We start from the raw sequence: 6,617 nt of genomic DNA, 5'->3' as shown, positions 1-6,617 counted from the left end.
TGGGCGGAGAGCTCCCAGCAGTACCCCCTTCGGTCTTAATGGACTGGGAGTCTCACCCTCGGCTATGCTGCTATCAAACCAGGCCTGCACCCCCCAGGCTTCTGCTGCTTGGACCTATGAAATCTACCCACTCAGCATGATTCCTCTCCTGCATCTGTTCATCCATTCATTCAACAGGGGCTCCTCAGCACCTGCTTGGTGCCCACTGGGCTGATTACGGGGGACACAGAGAGGACACTGACATAGTCCCAGCTCTCAGGGATAAGGGAGGCCGAAGTGGAAACTGACAACCCTGCAGTGTGAGCAGAGAGGAACGTGGGGCCCGTGGCAAGCCAGGGCGTCATAGGAAGAGACACTTGAGCCAGACCTCGAAGGAGATTACCCAGGCAGGAAAGGGCAGAGAGAACAGTACGTCAGGCTGGGTTGGTGTGAAGGTGGGCAGTGCATTCAAGGGACAGAAGGAGCTTGGGTTGGCTATAGCAAGAAGGGGTATTGAGAAGAGGAAGAGGGACAGAGGGGGCCAGATTCTGTGGGGTTTCCAATGCCAGTCTAAGGGTCTTGGTCTTTTCATAGGAAATGGAGCTGAGGAAAGGTTTTTGAATAGGAAGCCTCTCCTAGGAAGCCCCCCTGGATTCTCCTTCCCTCTGACCTCATGACCCACCCTGAAGTCTTTCCCTGATGATACAGAATCAAAATTGTGGCTCAGACTCGGCCTTCCCCTGTGACATCCCCTGTGTGTTCACGCCTTACCCAGCTGGCCAAGGAGTTCCTCAAAGGCAGGAACTGCCTCCTCTTGCCTTCCCACCCAACTCACAGTACAGGGCTGGGCACCCAGCTGAGTGCAGTCTCCAAGTGAGAGGAGACACTAAGAGCATCTGGGTTGTTTTCTATCAGTTGGTTTACTCATCTCTGCAGCTTGCCTGCACATCTATCCAGCCCCCTGTTTGCACACCTCCAGGGACGGGATGCTCATTCCTTCCTTCCTGGGCAGCCCCTCCCTTGTGTAGTTATGCCTGCCCTGGGTCTTCTCTACAGGACCCAGCTACTACAGGCTACCCAGCCTGGCCTTCTGTCCTTCTCCTAAGCAGGACCGGACAGGAGCATAGTGAGCCAGGAGTCGTACGAGCACATCCTAGGCAGGGAGCGGGAGGAGTGAACTGTCTTTATGAACTTCAAGCAGTGAAACTGAGGGAGGGGCAGGCCCCGACTCCTTCAAAAATGGTGATAAAGGAGCAGGCATGACCAGAAAAGGGAGCGAGGGTAGACAACAGGAAGAACTTCCTACCAGGGCAGAAGGGTTGTGGAATCTCCTGGCTTCATGCGAGTGGGCTGTGGGGATGAGGGGGAGTTGGAGGCAGAGACACTGTCAATCACTGACCCACCCACAGGAGAGTGAAGTCATCTAGGGAGGGAGAGGTTGGGGGAGGGGAGAGACAGAAGGGGGATTGGAATTCATCTTCATTCATTGGGAGCCATCCCTGGGCTGCTGCCTACTGGACAGGACATCCCTGGGGGCAGATGGACAGAGCCAGTGACCACACGGCGGGAAACCCAGAGCCTTTTCACCTGTGCCAAGTCAGGAGAAGGCATTTAGGAGGAGGGGCCGTTGGGGATACCTTGGAAGGGGGAGTCACTTCAAGCAGAATTGGGGGACAGTTCCAGGAAGAGGGAACACCATGTGCTAAGGCCTTGAGGCCCTAGCAAGCATGGGTTGTTTTAAATGCAAGGACTGAGCCAGGCTCGGTGGCTCAGCCTGGAATCCCGCGCCTTTGGGAGGCTGAGGTGAGTGGATTGCCTGAGCCCGCAGGTTCGAGACCCGCCTGGGCAGCGAGACCTCATCTCTACAATAAATCAAAAAATCAGCCAGGCGTGGTAGCGCACGCCTGTAATTCCGGCTACTTGGAAGGCTGAGGCGGAAGGATCGCCAGAGCCCAGCCGGGAGTGGCCACCGCACTCCAGTCTGGGTGACAGAGTGACACTCCGACTCAAAAATAAATAAATAAACAAATAAATAAATGCAAGGACTGGACTGGCCAGGCCGGAGGAGTTCACAGTGGTCCAGGCATGGAGTGCAAGACTCGCAGTAAGCACTGGGCAGTGATGGAGCAGGAGAGGAGCGGGGCATTGAGTTAGACTATAGGAAGCAATTTCTGCTGCAGAGGTGTTCCCAGCAGCCTTGAAGTGTAGACATGGTTGTCAATTTGCAACTTCTTGGCCTCTCCTCATGCTCCCCATCAGGGCCTGCTGAGGGGCCCAGGCTTGCTTGAGAATGGGGTGCTCAGTGAACAGAAGAGACCATGGAAATGAGGGAGAAGCAGTGGCTGGGGAATGCGGGCCCCCTTCCAGGAAGTGGTATGCAAATGAACCCAAAGTGATATGCCAGTCAGCTGGCTTGGGCTTGGCAGCTTAGGTCGGGAGAGTGAGACCTCACCCTCTTCCATGTGGCCTCCGCCCCCTCTGCCTCAGCCCGCAGTACAGTAGAACAGCCTTGTCTGTGCTCCGAGTGCCCCAGCTTGTCTGAACCACAAGCCTGTGGCCTCCAGGGCGGGAGCCGCGGACTCCCTATCAGCACCCCCATCCTCTAGGGCAGTCGATATATTTAGTAACAGGGATGTTTTCACACATTTATCTCCCATTGTTCAGCTGCTCACTCCCTGGGAAAGGCCAGGTCCCCAGTGACATGACCCACTTCTTGAAGTCCCTGAAGTCACCCTTCTCACTGCCCTTCCTGAAAAATAGGAGGCGATTGGGGCTTGGTACAGCTGAAAGGATTGAGTCAGATATCTAGGAGGACTTCCCAGCAGGGTAGTTGCTGAGATGTGTGGACTCTGGAATTTCTTTCTTTTTTTTTTTGAGTTGGAGTCTCACTCTGTCGCCCAGACTGGAGTGCAGTGGCCGCTCCCAGCCACCGTAGCCTTGACCTGCTGGGCTCCGGCGATCCTTCTGCCTCAACCTTCCAAGTAGCCGGAATTACAGGCATGCGCTACCACACCCGGTTGATTTTTTGATTTATTGTAGAGATGAGGTCTCGCTGCCCAGGCAGGTCTCGAACCCGCGGGCTCAGGCAATCCACTCACCTCAGCCTCCCAAAGGCACGGGATTACAGACTGAGCCACCGAGCCCGGCACTCTGGAATTTCTGAGTGCACAAATCTTTGGATGGTTACCCTGGGTTCAGAGAAGGCCCCGAAGCCAGAATAGAGAAGGTGGCACACAGGCATTGTTTCCAGTTTCAGCACTGTTACTCCAAAGTTGTGTGGTCCTGGGCAAGTTACTTAACTTCTCTGAGCTTCGTGTGAATAGTGGGGTGGAGCCAATTATAGTTTCCTGGCAGGAGGATTGTGAAGGATCCAGAAGTGCAGAACTTAGGCCCAAGCATGCAGCAGGTGCTCATAAAGGTCAGCTACTGCCGTTATGAACCACCCACACTCACCTACACTTTTAGGATGATTCCGTGGGGTCTGGAAGGGGAGAGACCAGAGCTAGGAGCCCAGAGGCTGTCATCATGTGGGTGGGAGGGACAAGGAGGCCTGAAATGGAGCGGGGGTGGCTGTGGAGAGAAGCTCTGCGGGGGTGAGGGGGAGCTGAGGCAGCTCAGAAACATGTGACCACCTACTGCCTTCCCCCTCCCAATCTGGCCTGAGACCAATCCCCAGAGAATACAGTTGAAGGAAGGACTTGAGGAGGAAGGGGTTAAGCCCGTGGCCATGCCCATGGCCGTCTGTGAGTCCTTCTGGGAGTTGTAGTCGGGTGTGAGTTTGCAGTGAGCACTTTGTGTCATCTCCTCTGATCCAAATCCACACACCCTGTTACTGAGGTTGGCTGAGCGCAGGTCCTGGTGGCTGCTGGGGGACATGGGGTGGAGGTGAAGCAGCCTCAACCCTTTCCCTCAGGGGTCCCCTCGCTTGCCATGGGTTGGGAGGTGTAGATGGGAACAGGGATGGAAGGATTAAGCCATAATGATGACTCCTTGCACATTTGCACCGAAGTTCACAGTTTCCTGAGCACTGTTTTCGCATCTGTGATCTCATTTAATCCTCACCACAAACCCAAGAGACTGCTGTTTTCTGGATGAAGAAACAACGAGGATCTGAGAGGGGAAATAGCTTGCCTACAGGTCTTCAGTCAGTGACTGTGGCACCAGGCCTGGAGCACAGGTCTGTCTCCCTCCAGAGTGCCTGCTCTTTCCATGAATTATTGTTCCAGATGGCAGAGGTCAGACCTTGGAGAACAGGCAAGACTGGACAGTTAACTTTGGGGCTGAGAAGAGGAGCAGCTGAGCCTAGGGCTGCTTGGGAAGAAGGCAAGGGCTGGGTTCCCTGGGAGATGCGGCAAAGAGGAGGACTTAGCCAGGTCCCAGAGCCCTGATTCCAGGCTGAGAGTTTGGACTTTGTGCTGTGGCCCACTGGGATCCACCCAAGGTTTTGAGCAAGGGCAGGATCTGATAAGAGTTGAGGTTTGAGAGACATGATGGCTTGGGCTGAATGGACTGAAGTGTTTCTCCAAAGACAACCTGAGGATTCTAAATTCCATCCCTGATGCACCCAGCACTTCATTCCTGTTCTTCCTCCACACGTCTCAATTTATTCTTCTGCTCTGCTTTCATCTTGATTCTCTTTTTTTTCTCCCATACTCCTCTCCACCCCAGGCTGGAGAGTTTTGACTTGTGCACCATAGAGCAATGCTGTAATGCCACGTGTCTCCAGCAGGGGTTGCTGTCACATGCAGTTCATTCCAGCCTGGGTCTTTCTTCTGTTTGAAGGGCCAGTGGGAAAGAAGAATCTGGACAAAGAGCAGAGATGAAGAGTGTCTCCTACCTCCACTGTGCCCAGGATGAGAGAACCCTGTGAAAATGGCATAGGGAGGAATGAAGGCTGAGTAAAAACTGCTCCACGCAGCAGGGACAGACACACTGGAGGGGTTAAGCCAGGGAACAAGAAATTTCCTCCTTCCAGTTCTGGGACAGACTAAGATTTGGAAATGGATTGAGAATGACATTGCAGCTGGTGTCTGGGTTTGTGTTAGGTCCTGATTTGCTTGATATTGAGATGCAGGGAGACACTGTTTGGTTTATTAGTGTCTGTGTTGGGTTGTGTGTGTATAGCCGAATGTGAGCTTCCAGTTGTACATATGTGTGTAGGTCTGAGGGGGTGAAAATGTGTGGATCAGTGTTTGTACAAAAGTGAGGACATATTAATATTGTGAACATCTGAGTGTCCATTTTTATGCCTGATTATGCATGTGAGTATGGCTCATATTTGTGTATGTGGGTGTTATATAAGTATGGTCTAGTGAAACTGTATGTGGGTGTGTGTCTGTGTGCACAGGTGCCTGTCTTAGAGTGTAAGTGCAAGGATGAAGGAGTGTGTGCAGGCCCAGACACCTGCTCTGCTAACCTGTAAGGCCACCCTCAATGTCTGGCTACTCAACACCTTCCTCCTGAGTCTCACCAGCCTGAAGGTAGAGATCAGGTGTGTGCAGATTGGGCTGAGGGGCCTGTCATGCTACTCATCAGTGGGTGGGGCTGGGCTTCCCCCAGGGGACTCTGAGACCCCTGCCAGTCAGGCTTTGTGTTCAGGCTTAGACTGGGCCAGCCAGGATCCTGGGCTGTCGGACAGAGGATCTGGGCACGGCTGGGAAGCATCTAGGTTCCATGCTCCCAGGAACTCCTCGTGGTCACACCTGTACCCCACAAAGAGAGTTTCAGGGACTCTCAGCCCAGTCCTCTTGTACAGATGCAAACACTGAAGTCCAGAGAGCAGCAGCAATTAACCTCAGGTCACCCAGCAGGATCCAGGGCTTGGAGCAGAGACGGCGTGCGTGTGTCTGGCCCGGAAGACCTCATCCCTCAGCCCCTACAGCAGGCGGGGCACTCAGAGGAGATCCAAGCCTGTGGTGCAAGGCCCCCTCCTGCACCTGGGCCTTCCCACCCCTCCCAGGCCTCAGATGCAGCCTTTGAAGTTGTACCAGAGTTTCTGCCTGCTGTGAGACTCCTCCCTGGCCTTGTGAAGTCTGCTGTTCCCTGGAGCATTGAGACTCCATAGAGAGGAGCCTGATGCTGGAGTAAGGCCAGGCAAGGGTCCTCCTCTAGAAGCCTCCACTTCTTTGGTTTTGTAGCAGGTGCTTTTTTTTTTTTAAGGTTTCTACTGTTTTAATAATCAAGGCTTTCCCTGTCATCTTTCTGAGCTCTCAGGACTGAGACTGCCAGGATTGTGAGGGAAGCCTGGAGCCCCAGCATGGTTCAGAGTGAGGGCCGCCGGGCAGGCCCCACAGGGAGGAGACTGCCTTGGTGAGGAGGGATAAGCTTCCTGCTCCTGGGGCGAGGTGTGAGCAGGGGCTGCACAGCCTGGTTAGGAAGGCTGCAGAGGAGACTCGCCCTAGCAAGGGACCTGGTTGCAAACTCTCTGAAGTCCCTTCATGCTTTAGCTGCCCTGGAGGGGTCAGAGAAAGACAAGCTTTGATCCTCTTGGGCCTGGGGAGGTTTGAGTCCCCCAGAGTGCTCCCCTGGTGGCCTGAGTGGTGAAAGGTGTGAGGTTAGACCATCCAGCCGGAAGCAGGGCAACCCCCTTTCTTGGAGAGTTTTGTCTTCCTGGAGGCTTGGGACTGGAGGATGCTCCT

The 6,617-nt window shown here is 54.2% G+C and overlaps 1 protein-coding gene across 2 annotated transcripts in view; it reads left to right on the top strand.

The window, feature by feature from the left end:
- The window catches only part of PDE2A (phosphodiesterase 2A), a 94,084-nt gene that overhangs the window by 2,687 nt on the left and 84,780 nt on the right, over positions 1-6,617 (top strand). The gene's annotated exons all lie outside the window — the stretch shown is intronic.

This window comes from Carlito syrichta, unplaced genomic scaffold, assembly GCF_000164805.1.
Source record: "Carlito syrichta isolate Samal-C Ts95f unplaced genomic scaffold, Tarsius_syrichta-2.0.1 Scaffold312747, whole genome shotgun sequence".
NCBI lineage: Eukaryota > Metazoa > Chordata > Mammalia > Primates > Tarsiidae > Carlito > Carlito syrichta.
This window is presented reverse-complemented; position numbering and strand designations above follow the sequence as displayed.